The 16,730-nt window shown below is 34.3% G+C and overlaps 1 long non-coding RNA gene across 1 annotated transcript; it reads right to left on the reverse strand.

Moving 5' to 3' along the window:
• Positions 1–8,077: 8,077 nt before the first annotated feature.
• LOC129952799 (uncharacterized) lies at positions 8,078–8,512 on the reverse strand. Its single transcript, XR_008782390.1, has 2 exons — positions 8,401–8,512; positions 8,078–8,336 (listed from the first exon to the last, which is right to left on the reverse strand). It is a non-coding gene; the product is annotated as an uncharacterized LOC129952799 (long non-coding RNA).
• Between the last annotated feature and the right edge of the window lie 8,218 nt (positions 8,513–16,730).

Genomic DNA, 16,730 nt, shown 5'->3' on the forward strand with positions numbered 1-16,730 from the left:
AACAAACTTTCTACCGTTAAGCATATCATAAAGTATATACAACAATGGCTTGCTAATGCCAAACCTGCTCAATTTTAGGTAAAGACCCTCTAACCATACGGTGTCAAAGGCCTTTTCCAAATCAACCAGCACAGCACCTGTGCATTGTTGTTTTGATTTATTCCATTGGATATCAGAAACGAGTTTAGACGCAGCATGAATTGTGTCATGACCCGCCTTGAACCCGAACTGTTTATCCGGAATTATTTTGTTGTTCGCAGCCCACTTAGTCAGAGCCCTATTAATGATCTTTTCGAAAACTTTGCTGATGCTCGGAAGAAGACTTATCGACCGAAGATTTGACGGGTTGGAGTTGTCCTTTCCCTTTTTCGGGAGAGGATGAACCACAGCGGTCTTCCAGTGCATTGGATAATATGCATTATTCAGTGCAATATTGAAGAGCGTGGTGTAAATGTCAATTGCTTCCATCGGTAAATGTCTTAGTACAACGTTATATATACCATCGACGCCTGCTGACTTTTTGTTTTTTATTGAATTGAAGATGAGCTGAAGCTCAACCTTCGTCACTAACAGGGGACTTGGTCCCGTTTGCTCGGAAATCTGAAATAATTCTGATTAAGGATCAATGCTTGACTATTTCAAACAAGCAACTGATTAAAGTAGGAATGATTGCGCCAAATCGATCGACGCATTGAACCAAGAATAAAATCGAGAGCTGCAATACAATGTTGTTACATTGCAGGAATTCGTTCTTCCTGGAGGACCAGGGAAAACATTTGGCATTTTATTGATTTTGGCCACTCTTCGATTAAGATGGGACATAGATGGTATTTCTTATGTACCAAGGTGCATTAACTATTCCACGAAGGTCTTTGTTTTGGAATTTTTGGATGATTTTGGTATTTGTTTTCTTTGTACAGCCCCATAATTGGATTCCATAGGTCCAAACAGGCTTAAGTACTTGATTATACAGCATTATTTTATTTTGGATTGATAAATCAGAGTTGTTACCAAGCAACCAGTACATTTTTCTATATTTCAAGTTTAGTTCTTCTCTTTTCTTTTTGATGTGCTCTTTCCACTTAAGCTTTGCATCCAAAGTCATTCCAAGGTATTTGGCCGTATTGGCGTAAGGTACAGTTTGATTATTTATTTGTAAAGTTTATATGCGAAGCTTTTGTTTCATTGAGTTTGATACGCCATTTTTCGGTCCAAGCATACACTGTGTCGACGACATTTTGTAGTTTTACTGCTGCCTTAGAGACACATTTGTCGGGTACCAAAATTGCGGTATCATCTGCAAAAGTAGCCATTATGGTGTGATTACCAACTGGAATATCACTTGTGTATAGTAAATACACTTAGGACCTAGGACACTTCCTTGTGGTACACCGGCTTCTATTTTCTTCAATTCCGAGTATTCTTAATCGTACCTTACTCTAAACAATCGGTCTGAGATGAACGATTTTAATATTTCAAAGTACTGCCTGTTAAGATCCCTTTGCAGTCTGTACTCAAGTCCCTTATGCCCAACCTTGTCAAATGCTTGAGCAACATCTAAGAAAATAGCTGAACATACTCTTGTTTTTCTTCTAATGCTTTTTCTATTACATCCGATATTCTATGAACTTGGTCTATCGTGGAATGTTTATTTTTAAAGCCAAACTGATGGTTTGGGATTAACCTTCTTTCTTCTATGATTTTGCTAATTCTCTTCAGAAGCAGTTTTTCAAAAACTTTTGCCATAATTGGTATAAGCGATATTGGTCTGTTAGCCGTCACTTCTGTAGGTGGTTTACCTTGCTTTGGTATGACAATTACTTCAGCAATTTTCCAATGGTGCATGACATACCGGTGCTTAAGGCATGCATTTATTATATATTGGAGTTTTATGAAGGCTTTCAATGGCATTTCTTTCATAACCTGAGCAGTAATTAGATCGTAATCTGGTCATTTTTTATTTGGTAGATGATGTGAGCACATACTTTTTATTTCTTTAAGTCTTACAATTAGTATTTCACTTTCATCTGTCTTATCAACAAACTGTAAGTTATTTTCAGACGCGTTTGATGAGTATGGCTTAAAAACATTCGCAATATGTTCAGCGAAAAGGTTAGCTTTTTCTTTCGGGTTACCGATCCATTTCCCATCTTGAGATTTCAAGGGCGAGTTTTGTAACTACGGTCTTTTCAGGCACTTGGCCGCTTTCCATAGCGAAAAATCGGTTGAAGCATCAGTCATTAAATTCCTTAAGAATGTTCTGAGTGAATCATTTTTGAATTTGTAAATTTGTTTTTTAAGATTGTTGCTTATACGGTTAAACGTAGTTTTATCATCTGGAAATCTACTATTTTGCCATTTTCTTCGAGCTCTTCTTTTATCTATTATTAACTCTAAACTATAAGATATTTTATTTCATTTTGTCTTCTATTAGAAAATGTTGGAGTACTTTCTTCAGCGGCCTGTTGCACATCAGCAATAAATTGTTCCACTTCATGTTCAATTTGCTCGATTGTATCCATGGGAGATCTTAAATTTATAAAACTTAAAAGCCTTTCTCTAAAATCATTCCAGTTTGTTTTCTTATTTACAAGCTTTGGATTGCTTTTTTCTAGTACTTCCGATTCACTTAGTGATAGAATCACTGGAGTATGATCTGATGACAGGTCATAATTACCTTCGACACTAATGTGATTTCGTTTGATTCTTTTAGCTATGAAAAAGTCAATAATGTCTGGTATTTTGTTAGTATCGGAAGGCCAGTAAGTTGGCGACCTGGAGGAATAGAATTCGCAATTGTATTTACGGCCTGCTTGGAAAAGTCTTTTGCCTTTTGTTGATATAAGTCTTGAACCCCAATGGGTGTGTTTCGCATTGAAGTCTCCGCCAACAAGAAAGTTATGCCCAAGAAGATTAAATAGATCTGTATAGTCATCTTCTGTCGGGGAGCGCCTTGGTGGGCAGTATAAAGCTGCTATCTTAAACTCTTTCTTGTTCATACCAATACTAATAGTTGTTACTTGCATATTTTCACCAGTAAACTTGGCTACTTCATAATGTTTTAAGCTTTCTTTTATAAGAATCGCTGATCCACCTCTTGCCTTGTCAGCTGGATGTGGAGCATGGTAACATGAATAATTTTCCATTACATTATCTAGACTTTGCCCATTGGAGAAATGAGTTTCGGACATCAATGATATTGTTGGCATGCGATTTCAGGCAGACGTTGGCAGTATGGCCAACGTCTGCCAGGTATCCCCTTTGGAATGGGGATACCTGAAGGCATTACTTTTACGGATTAACGTCAAAACATTATAGCTAACCACTAATATTAGAGTTCAACTTAAAAATGATCAAAGTGCTGCACAATTGATCAAACAATTGTTAGCTGTTGGAAATGGAAAAGTGCCAGTTGATGCGACAACTGGATTAATTAAGTCAACGAGCAATTCTCGCCGCAAGGAAAAATGATGTACACGCACTGAATTTCACTAATGAATCAAAAATCACTGGCGACTTGGTGACATACAAATCCGTTGATTCCATAACAAATCCCTATGATGTAGTAAATTATCCATCGGAGTTTTAAAACTCTCTGAATTTACCAGGATTTCTACCACATAACTTGCTACTCAAAGTTGGTTCAGTTATTATGATATTGCGTAATTTGAATCTACCGCGACTTTGCAGCAGTACTCGAATTGTGGTGAAAAGACTTATGCCAAATTTGATTATGGAAACCATTATTAACGGAAAGTGCGTAGGTGAAAATATATGTATTCCTTGAATACTAATGATTCCGACTGATCTTCCGTTTGACTTTAAACGATTGCAATTACCGGTTTGCCTTGCGTTCGCAATGACAATCAACAAGTCGCAAGGCCAATCGCTTAGTATTTGTGGGATAAATTTAGAAAATCATTGTTTTTCACATGGATAGCTAATCAGCTGTTCGTTCGTGTTCACGAGTTGGGAAACCATCTGCTTTGTTTGTGTAAACGTCATACCAAAAAAGGAAAAATGTGGTTTACCAAAGACCACTTCAATGAAACGGGTAATTTGCTGACAAGTATAATTCCTCGATTCAGTATTTACTTTGGATTAACTTTCATTTTTTACTTAGTGAATTCATTACTGTTGTGAAATGAAATAACATTTTTCCTTTTCAAATATAAAACAAAACAAATAATTTGTCATCATCTTTTAACCACCAAACGAAATGTTACAAAAAACGAAGGCATCTGGTGGCGAAACGGAGTTCGCCGTTTTCGCTAGTTTACCATATAATTCGGATATTCAATTTCGCTCCTTAAGGCACTTATTGCCTCCAGAATTCTTACATCTTGTAGTTGCCTTTGCTTTCTCTCTGCTTCTGAACCTAAAACATTGAGATTTGTGCAAATAGTTGCTCGATTTCTCTTAAATATATGGTGTTCCACAAGGTTGACCTTTGGGTCCCATATTGTTTTCATTCATACTTCAATGATTTCTTTTTCAAAAACAATCCAAATGTCACAACCTTGTCTCTGGCCTTTCTATATTTTTCACACCTAATGCACCTATGTTCTTTTATTTTTGTCGTCTTTCATTCAAGTTACACCACCACCACCACCACTACCACATACATCCCTCGCTACCTCTATCAATGCAGACTTCTACACTCGTATTCGTTATGTTTTGTATTTTTTTTTCATAGTTGTTACTCAGCCCAGAGGTATTTGCTTTGAGTTTTAACTTACATCCGTTTGAAGCAACGGTCTTTATACGCATTTTCACGTTTCGGTCGGATCAAAGGGTAAGTATAAAGTCTAAGCACTTTAGTGAGTAGTGTGTTGCACGTGAAAATTTTCGGAGAGGATATTCTTCAAAAGAAAAGTATTTTGAGAATTGATAAAAAGAAAAAGAAAAGATCCCTCGAAATAAAAGGTCTTATGGAAGGTTTATATAATTTACTTAAGGGTGATCTCTGGTCATAGCCCTTGGTTAGATTTTGTAGGTTAGAAGAGTCCAATCAAAGTTTGGTCATTCTTACCAAAATGGTGAAGACGATGATGATGATGATGATGATGATGAATTCTTTACCAAGAATACTTAGGAACAATCGCAATATACCTAAGTGTAGATATTATGTCGTCTTACATCGTGAGAAATAAATAATTTACACGATACCTTCTAATGTTTTGTTTTGGAGCTAAACAAAGCCTTGACAGATAAATATTACGATCTTCGCTGTTGTATCTACCTGTATACATAATATCGGTCGATAAGTCAAGGTCTCATTTAAAAATCGAAATGATAGGTACCACCTATTTTCTAACTTTTGTTTTGATTTTGTAATGTTTATGAATGGTTTGACATAAGGTTAAAAAGAAGAATAATAAAGCTAATCTAACTGGGAGCATTTTTAATTTTTAACCAAAATTGACATAATTAGAGACTTAAATGAAAGAAAGTCACTAGGTAATTCATATATGACAATTTTCACATTTTATTCTTGCTCGGAAATTAACACTTTCCCATCTCTGACAAGACTTTGATGTAATGTCAAAATGTTTACCACGTCAGCAATCTAAAACGTCAAATCTAATACTTTGGAGATGTCAGAATCCTTCTGGGACGAAACAACTTATGTGATGTCAGTGGTTTTGAAAAAAATTGTGTCCATTCTTCACTTGTTTCCCGCATCTGTTTTTCAAAACGTCAGCTTCTTCTTACATTGACAAATCTTGAAATCGATTTGCAATAAATTTCTATTTATGCAATAAATGACACATAATGTCATTTTTACTTTAATGAGATTTTTTCTTTTTGTTCAAAAGTCCAGTTTTGGTCATCTGTCATTTTTGAAGATGTGATATTTTATTTAATATTCAACAAGGAAATTGAGGATCTCTTTAAGAATTGATTTTTTTTTGGTTACGCATGGAACACGATTAGAATTTCTTTTTTTTTTGTCATTGTGTTAGTCTTACTTCCTATTGGTATCAAAGAATACGGTCAAGCTGTCAAATTCCCAGCTAAACTTTTATTTTAATTTATGAAGTGGGGTAAATCCGCTGAAAAATTCAGCTTTGCAGATTTGATCTAAAATCAAAAATAAATCAATTTATTTTGCCCAATAGAATGTAAAAACGAGGGAAATGTGTTTATTGTGTTTTGACAAATCTAGATCAAGAAAAAATTGATTTATTTTACCCAGATTGCATATTTGATCTAAAATCAAAAATAAATCAATTTATTTTCCCCATGGAATGGAAAAACGAGGGAAATGTGTTTTTTGTGTTTTGACAAATCTAGATCAAGAAAAAATTGATTTATTTTACCCACGAAAAAAATCTATAAGAACGGAACTAAACTTATTTAAATTGTCAAAGTTCCCTTGGAAAATGATGAACATTTAGCAATGACATTGAACAGTTTTTATTATATTATTTTTCTCGAAGGGATAATCACAATAAATGGCCACCGAGACCAGTAACATACTTTTTCTTAAAAGTCATGTGAAAGATAATGTCTATGTCAATGCTTCACACTTGATTCAAGACATTGATGGAGAGATGGATTTCTTGAATTTTTTGATGGCATACAGTTGCAAATTTTCAGATTCGTCAAGGTAAATTTCAAGAGCCGTAGCAGACATTTTTCTCTAATATAGGTCTTCCTTTCTTTTAAAATACCTTCCATTTACAATGTTGTAAATTGGTTTCTCTATAATTATAGTCTAGTTTTTTAAATGTCAACGTTAAAAGTCTTGTTAGAAAGTCCTTTAGAAAGAATGCAAAGTCTATAGTTTATGTGCAACATAATTAATGAAGCTTATCATTAATTTTTGAAGTGATAAATTCTCGATTGGTCGAATTATCTTTGTCTGAGTTCTCTAAAATGTTGATTGTCATATTTGATATTGACAGATTTCTAGTTTTTCTTCTTAACCATAACTTAAGCGCCATCTTGAAAAATTTTCGAAGAACGAATTTTTCTACATTATGCAGCGCCTACACTTCTCAAACATTAATGGCTGACACAAAAACACGGTTTAGCTTCGGCGTCGTTTGCGTTACGTTGGGCCTGCTTCGAGTTTGTTTTGAATGACACATCTGTTATTAGCAGCTGTTATTTTTTCTCAAAATAAAAAAAAAGTTTTGAAATCGAAAAAAATAAATTTGTCGTGGAATAGATAAATTTACAGCTACAATAACCAATGGGAATCCCTCCAAAAGCAAATTCATTTTGTCTGTTGACTTTTTTACAGCTGTTGAGCTGTCAAACAAACAAATGTCAGCAAATTTGAACTAGAGCTTTCGTTTGGAGCCACATTACGTAACATTACGTTATTTCCTTACGATTGTCAAATGAACGAATGCATTGAATTCCTATGGTTGAACTCATAAACGTCAGGCGAAGTCGAAGCTGAAGGGCGTTTGTGTTTCAGAAATAAGTTCCTCAATTTTAGACTTTGGTATCTAGTAATTTGCTATAACTGACTCAGAATGTATTTTTACTACTTCTTGGAAATGCTCATTGCTCACAAAATGATACATTTTGAAAATTGCTTGTTTTCTTGGTTGGAAGCAATTATTCGCATTTTTTGACAGATCTCTGATTGAGTTAAATAGAACGCTTTAAGCGTTTCTAGCTGAAAGATTTGGCTCCAAATTCAAATTTTAAAAGATTGCCGTTTATTGAAAACGATTTCATCAATCAAAAAAAGGAACTAGGATGAAAACTATGACCTAAATCAATTATTTTCTTGTACTTAAACCAAAATTTCAAATTCATAAAAAACACAACTAATTTAATTCGAGAAAAATCTTTAATGATAAAAATTAATGGTGCCGATAACTGGATCCCTCCTGAACATTTTGACACTGACAATTGGTGTTGGCTTTAAGGTTGCGTTCATATTTTAACTTCAAACTTTTTGACGTTTCATTTTCTTTAGTAAGTTATTTAAACTTAATTTTTTTTCTGAGTGTAAGTAAAGTTACAATTGACGTCTATGACAAAATCAAACACATGCTGCAACTCATCATGTTATCTTGCACCCTGGTTTCCCTTATCAAAAAAAAGAACTAAACTGGTTTGATAAGATTATTTTTTTATTTCTTTTGAAATAATTTAAATTCATAATTTTCTTCTCGATATTAAACAAGGTAGATAAAATGACGGCCAACAGTTGAATAAAAACTTGGGTTTCCCGCGGACAAGTTACCTGCATTATGCATCTACGATTCTAAGAAATCCACAACAAGCTTAAGGTAGGTATGTATCGACCTAAAGTTGTTTGTGTTTCTGATGTAAGCTTCTAGCTTTGATTTGCTAGCCACTAAGTATATCTATATAAATAACTTACAAAAATGAATACCACTTTTTTATTTAAAAAGCATTATTCTAACCTACCTACCTTACCTACAACGGCATACAAACTGAACCGACAAATCGCCTAACCGACAAACGATACCGACCACGACACGACGCGACGTAACCAAAGTGATGATAACCTCCAATTCCCCACTCGCCATTTAGATTCAACTTAATCTCAAGTTTATTTCTAATCTGAATTAACTCACATGATTGTAAATATGTACATATTATAATATAAATTAATATACATACCTACCGACATATCTTACCGACGACGACCGACGGACGTAGGTATAGTAAATTATGGTGGTTTCTATCTACATTACCCAGTATTTCTTTTTTAAGCCCCCTGCATTACATTCTTATATACCTACATAGTTAAAAAAGCTAAAGCAAGTGCACTATGCATTACATAATCATCTTTTGTCTTACTTCAAGTTTTTTATTTTAAATTCTGAATTAAAAAATAAAATAGATACAAAAACAAATAACAATAACAATAGCAACAACTATATCTCTGTTTTGGTCCCCTATAAATTTCTTCACACAGGAAGTCGTCCTGATCAGACACATCCTGTGATCTTAAATCAGACTTGTTGTTGGGTGATGGGTTCAAAGGTGTTGAGGGATTTCCGTTATAAGATGAGTGTACCTCTGCGATGTGGATGTGTTCCCTGTTCCCAGAAAGGGAGGAGGTGGGTAACTTATAAGCGTTGCCGACACTACCCTTATAGGTACCTAGGAACGAAAAAAAAAATCTTTATCATATCTATCATGGCACAGCATAGCGCAGAGCGGCACCGATGATGATGACGATGACGACGACGCGAAAGTGGAGGTGGTAGCGTATAGTGTAACCGCTTTCTGTGCAGAGTTGTCATTGTCATAATCACACACAGTTTGCAATTGAAAGGATCGCTCCACATTCTTTAACCATAATCGGCGGTTGGCCTTCATTTGGCTTCGCTGACTTCATTGCATATCTCTACCTACCTATAGGTACCTATACCTACGCCTATACCTACCTAGCAAGCTAGCTGTAGCTTTAGCTTTAACTGGCGATGGCGCTCGTACTTTGGCATACAGTACATAGAGTAGTACATCCAGTACCAGAGCCAGAGGTAGACTTTGCTTGCTTTAAGCTTTATAATATACAAGGGCATCGTTTCACTAGGAATTCCAAATTCAAACATGAAATGAATAAGCCCACGATGACATCGTTCGTTTGTTTCAGAAGTAGAAGTGGAAGGATGAAGGGGAAAGCACACAACACAAGAGAGAGAGTATAAGGTATTCTATATAGTATACTCCTATACTCCTACTGCTTACTCTTACTCCTACTCCCATTGGTTTAGGGTTGCCATTCAAACAATTTGAATTTCAAATTTAAGTCATTCTTTTTAACAGAAAAATGCAAGAAGTGGTTTGAAGGTAATTTTTATGTCCGTCGTTTTAACAAGGCTATAAAAAAAATAGTCTTTAAAAATATAATTGAATTCCATTGAATTTGCAATCAATTCCAAAACATATTATCAATGAGGGTCAGATGAAGTTTTATGACTTTAATAACAAATTTCCAGAAACTACTCAAGATACGAGAATTATTTTGACTGTATTTAGAAGACAGCTTTGAAAAATCATCAAACAATTGATTGTTATGAAACATGCTGTGTTTAAGCTTTAAGAACATCGTTTTCGGTTAATTTCAATATTTTTAATGAGGTTTATTTTAAAAACGTTTTGTGATAGAGAAATTATAAGGTGAGATTCGAATTCGGGACAACTAAACCCTTTAAAAGAGCTTTGATTTTTTCTGATAGACAAAAACTTAATATGGCTAACCAGTGAATAGAGATCTCAGAATGTTTAAGGTAGGTGAAATGCATTTTGGAGATAACTTAAAAATGTATTTTAAAGAAATTAAGTAGTTTTAACTGAATGATGTTGGTGAAAAAACTTCATGAACATAATGAACGTATCGTTGGCCTTTAATAAGCGAGGACAGTTTTTGATTTTTTATTAACAAACAAAAATTCACAAAGTACAAATAACTGTTTCATAAATAAGTGAACAAAAATAGAATGAGTTTTTGAAAGATCAATTTTTGAAACTTCTGTTTTATGTGTTTAATTCTTGTAAACTGCAAGTTATTCGTTAGCCAGGGCCAAGTCGAAGATGAAAAAATCTAATATAGCAATTTTTTGCTTCCTTGGTCGAAAAAAAGACAATTAAGTTTAGTTTAGTTTATTTATAAAAAGTAATAATAGGTACTTTAATGATTACTAGATAATAAACGGTGATTTTTTATGAGCTTGAGAACTTTAAAAAAAAAACGCATAAAATTTGCAAAATCTCATCGATCCTTTATTTGAAACGTTAGATTGGTCCATGACATTTACTTTTTGAAGATAATTTCATTTAAATGTTGACCGCGGCTGCGTCTTAGGTGGTCCATTCGGAAAGTCCAATTTTGGGTAACTTTTTCGAGCATTTCGGCCGGAATAGCCCGAATTTCTTCGGAAATGTTGTCTTCCAAAGCTCGAATAGTTGCTGGCTTATTTGTGTAGACTTTAGACTTGACGTAGCCCCACAAAAAATAGTCTAAAGGCGTCAAATCGCATGATCTTGGTGGCCAACTTACCGGTCCATTCCTTGAGATGAATTGTTCTCCGAAGTTTTCCCTCAAAATGGCCATAGAATCGCGAGCTGTGTGGCATGTAGCGCCATCTTTTTGAAACCACATGTCAACCAAGTTCAGTTCTTCCATTTTTGGCAACAAAAAGTTTGTTAGCATTGAACGATAGCGATCGACATTCACCGTAACGTTGCGTCCAACACCATCTTTGAAAAAATACGGTCCAATGATTCCACCAGCGTACAAACCACACCAAACAGTGCATTTTTCGGGATGCAGGGGCAGTTCTTGAACGGCTTCTGGTTGCTCTTCACTCCAAATGCGGCAATTTTGCTTATTTACGTAGCCATTCAACCAGAAATGAGCCTCATCGCTGAACAAAATTTGTCGATAAAAAAGCGGATTTTCTGCCAACTTTTCTAGGGCCCATTCACTGAAAATTCGACGTTGTAGCAGATCGTTCGGCTTCAATTCTTGCACGAGCTGTATTTTATACGGTTTTACACCAAGATCTTTGCGTAAAATCTTCCATGTGGTCGAATAACACAAACCCAATTGCTGCGAACGGCGACGAATCGACATTTCACGGTCTTCAGCAACACTCTCAGAAACAGACGCAATATTTTCTTCCGTACGCACTGTACGCATTCGTGTGGTTGGTTTAATGTCCAATAAAGTAAACTGAGTGCGAAACTTGGTCACAATCCCATTAATTGTTTGCACACTTGGTCGATTATGTAGACCATAAATCGGACGTAAAGCGCGAAACACATTTCGAACCGAACACTGATTTTGGTAATAAAATTCAATGATTTGCAAGCGTTGCTCGTTAGTAAGTCTATTCATGATGAAATGTCAAAGCATACTGAGCATCTTTCTCTTTGACACCATGTCTGAAATCCCACGTGATCTGTCAAATACTAATGCATGAAAATCCTAACCTCAATAAAATCACCCTTTATAATACATATAATTTCAAATTATTTTAAACATCACCAGCAGCAAAGTTATTTAGAGTAAACAATAAATTTGATCAATCATGTGGCAAAGAGTATTTGTTTCTCTTTAACACCTGGATAGTAGTACGCGTGGCAGAGGTTTTGGGTTCTTAAGTCTTATTCACGGGTACTGCCTCTTGCGAGGAATTGACAAATGTGTAATTCTTGTCATGAAAAAGTGCTTTCTCAAATTAGCTGTTCGGATTCGGCATATAAATTGTAGGTCCCCTCCATAGCTTCAATTACATGCACACAGGAATGGTTGAGAGTTGTAAGTCACTAGGACCTGATTCTCTACGGACTGTTGCGCTATCTTATTTATTTTATTTCATTTAAATACCTAGATAATGGTTCATTGTTAACATACACAGTTTTATGATATGGGACAATAAAAACGATCGGTTTCAAAGCAATCTCGCAGAAACATTAGTCCCAATTCGAGCTCAAATTTGATCTGTTAATATGTCATGAATGAACATAACCTCTGTGAGCTTTCTACGAATGTTAAAAGGCAAAATACCAAGTAATTTGCATCTCGTTTCATAGGTAGTCTTTTCGGTACAACTCTCGTGAATCGGTTTTGGATCTTTCCAATTCTAAATGAATGAAGAAAATATAAATTTTTCAAGATTAAACATTACAAACGCAAAATATAAACACTTTAAGGGTGTGGATCGAAAAACTCCTTTGATTTACGCAATATGAAACCTAATATTAAACTGCCTTTAGCAAATAAAAAATCTAAATGCTTTACAAAATGCTTTAGAAAGTCAATTTTTTTGTCAAAAATCACACCAATATCTTTTTTAAAGGTCATAACGGACAATGGCATTTGATTGATTTTATAGATAAAATTATTTGGACAACGGTTTCGGGAAAACGTTAAGTTTTGACATGCGCAAATGTTCAAGTGAAAACAGTTAGCTAAAAACAGTAAGGTCAAGATTAAGATCAGTAAGATCAAGATCTTGTGGCAGAAGAAAACAAACATGTTCAGATTTTATACGACGAAATATTTTTCGATCATCCGAGTACATCAAGCACTTTGAATTTAAAAACATATAGGAAAAGTCGTTTATAAACAAAAAAAAGAAGAGGACTAAGATGGCTTTCTTGTGGGACACCCGACATAACATATATCGGTGCAGAAATAATGTAACGTAACGTACTGAATACGATCCCTTAAGTATGAATCTAGCCATTTTAAAAAGTTTGAGTTAAAACATACTTTATTTGTCTTCATAAATAAAGCATCATGATTGACTCTGTCAAAAGCTTTAGAAAAGTCAGTAGAGACAACATCATACTGATAAATAACCTTTCTTGAGTGCATTCAAGAATAAATTACTAAAAATAGTGAAGTTAGTTGCAGTGGATCTGCCAGCTACAAGACCATGTTGGTATGGTGAGATCATTGCCTTAAGAGAAGGAGTTATTTTGTCATTGACTAACTTTTCAAAAAATTTGGGAATCGTAGCAATTTTACACATTGGACAATAGTTTGAAACACCATGCCTACATTTGGTAAATGCATTTTTCATAAAATCACAATTCAAAAAGGAGTCAAATAAATGTAGGTCTCTAAATTTGTTTTACAAAAATTCCTTGTAATTATAATTTTGTCCGTTGACACAATAGGCCCCAGATTGAAAATTTTAAGGACACATGTACAAGATTTGTTTCAAAAGTATTGGATTTTGAACTAAACTTACTTTAAAGCTACATAGGCGGCAAAATAAAAATATCCAAAAGAAAAACATTTAAGACATTTAGACTTCGTTAACATTGTTAACTTCCCATAGGAAGTTATTGAATTGGGTCCGATTTATCAAATGGAAAATTTTGATATTTCTCGACGTTTCAAGGTCCCTAGAGTCGAAATAAAAGATTTTTAGAAAGATGTCTGTGCGTGCGTGTGTAAGTACGTTCGTACGTCCGTACGTCAATACTTTCGCGACGTTTTTTTCGTCGTCCATAGTTCAAGAACCAGAAGGGATGAGATATCCACTTCAATTAAATTGTGTTATACAGATGAAAAGTCAGAGAGGGCTCTGAAAAAAATGCGTTTTTTACCATAGCAGTTTAAGAAAAAGATGAAAATTTTGTTTAACCCTAAATATCTTACGAACCAAAAACGCTAAAAACTTGAATTAAATTTTAACGTGATACCAAACAAATATATTTTTTGAAAATCCAATTAAAGATTTTCTTATAAATTAAAAAACCGAAAAAAATTTGTCACCTTCAAAATTTTGAAAATACAAAATGATTTTATCTCCAAAACAATTTTGTACAACAAAAAATTAAGTTTTTAACATCTGTTAAAATTTTTCGAAAAATCGAATGAACAGTTTTTTTACAAAAAATAAAAAACTAAACAAAAAATTAATAAAAGTTGGTAAAAATTGATTTTCGACTCAAATATTAATAATATTAAAACTATGATATATTGGCCTTAAACTTCTTTTATCTGTTAAAAACTATTGTTTTTAGCATTTAGTAAAATTTTGAAGAAAATCTATTGGCTTACAAAAAATAAAAACAACAAAAAAACAATACTAAAACTAGGTTTAAATTTACTTACGACTCAAAGAGCTTTTAAAAATTAAAAATATTGTCTTCAAACGTGTTTTATTTCACAGAAAATGTTGCTTTAGATATTCACTTGTTCTTTTATAAAAATCCAATAATCCGTTTTGTCATAAAAATATAAAATCTACTAAAAATTGTCCGCAAATTTGGTAAAAATTGATGTTCGGTTCTTGATATCTCTCAAATTCATTTCAATCATCCAATTTGTAAAAATTTAAGAAACGGTACATTGGTAAAAATTTGTATTCGACTTAAAATCTATTCAATAAAACTAGATTTTCAAACTTAACTATTTCTTTATATGAACAATATTGTTGGTATTTTAAAAATTTGTAAGAATAATTGAACTAACAACTTTTTAACAAATACCGAAAACCTACAAACCTTTTAAGCAAGACAAATCGACAGACAAGATGGTAAGTTATCAGTCTTGGTCGCAACCCAGCCTCTGTTTTGTACACATTTTTCTTGAAATCTGTTTTTTTTAAAGATAGTTTACCAATTTACATTTAAAATAAGAATACGGAACCAGTATACAATTTCATTGAAAACCATTTTTCATCGAAGCCTATCTTTATACCTTCTTGCTGTTTTATCTTGGTGGTCATACAGGAGATTTATAACCCTAGGCTAAAAAGGAGTTTTAGGTCTTAAATCGTTCAAATTGGTACAAAAAATTACATCTGATGGTGGCAGGAAAGCTCGAGAACTGACTTCGCTACGTAAGCCAAAAAAATACAAAATGAGTGTACATTGCTTTGGCCCAGGGTAATTAGTCACCCAGTTTGTTCAATAAAAATATACTTCTTTTTTAAATCGACTTGAAATAACCCAACTAAAACCATGAGATATGCTGAAGAACTCTCCAACTGACATGATAAAATCAGCTTTAAGTCTTAAAACATCCACACATCTTGTTTAATTGGGTTTTTCATCATGGGGTAATGAGTTACCCCGTATGGCCATTATGTGGCTTGAATAAGAAGTGTCAGCTAAGGGTTCAGTTCTTTTATTATTATAGGTATTTTTCATTGTTACTTTAACCCTTCTTCGATTCCAAGCTCCCTTTTTCCTGAAAGTAATACAAAACTAAAAGAAACAAGATTTGTTTGAGTTTAGATAGTTTACGAAATAAGTTGATAAAGAAAATAATCGAAATCAAATCTTTTGCTAAAGTCTACTTCGAAATTTTAATGGAATTTTCTTCTTCTGCACGGACATAATTATTTTTTTTAAAGAAACACTGCAGAGGCAACCCTACACATCTAACTCTCTCACTCTCTGTCTTTCTATTTTTCTCTATGAAATGCCAGGCGGCAACACACAAAAAAAGTAAAGTACAAAAAAATAAAACTGAAAATAAAAAAATTCAGTTTGTTTACAATTGTTTGAACATTCCTTTTTTGTACGAAACTACTGGATCGGCTGACGGGGTAGGGTTGAAAGGGGATGAAGCTTCCCTCCCTGCGAACTTACGATACGATAGCAAAGCAGCAGCATAAAGCATTACAAACTAAGGTTTCTTATCGCTGAATTTGAAAACTCTCTCATCTTCGTCGTCGTCGCCTTCACCGTGCGTCGTTCGTCTTTGCCCCAAGACCATTGCTACGTTGGTCGTCAATTCGTCATCCCGCCGTTCGTTGTCGTCTTCATCGTCATCGACAAAAGAATGCCAAAAAAGAGAGAGAGCTGAAAAGCGATAACTTCCCCTCCGGGTAAGGAATACAAAATACGCGTATACAGATAGGCAGTAAATTTGTGTTGGGCACCACTCACACCATCGTATTTCGAAAAATACATTTTACACTGCTCTGAGATACATTTCCATCAAGTTTCAAAATCCTCTGTCCATAGGATGAATTCACCAGATACTTGGTACTTTTTGGTGTTTGCCGCGCCATACAAAACCCTATTCTTCGACGGAACTTGTTTCCATAGCTTATTCATGGCACTTTTTGGGGCGATAGCGCCCCATAAAGCAGCAAGTATCTTATGTATGAAAAGACCCAGGTTGATTATTTGAATTGCTGATGGAGCTGCGCTCCATGAAGTGCCGAGATATGTCAAACTTAAGGCGGCATTAATGTGCTTCGGATACTTTTTGGGCACTTGGAACGGGGATACAGATCGTCGCATAAAGT

Source organism: Eupeodes corollae, chromosome 3 (genome assembly GCF_945859685.1).
Source record: "Eupeodes corollae chromosome 3, idEupCoro1.1, whole genome shotgun sequence".
Classification (NCBI taxonomy): Eukaryota; Metazoa; Arthropoda; class Insecta; order Diptera; family Syrphidae; genus Eupeodes; species Eupeodes corollae.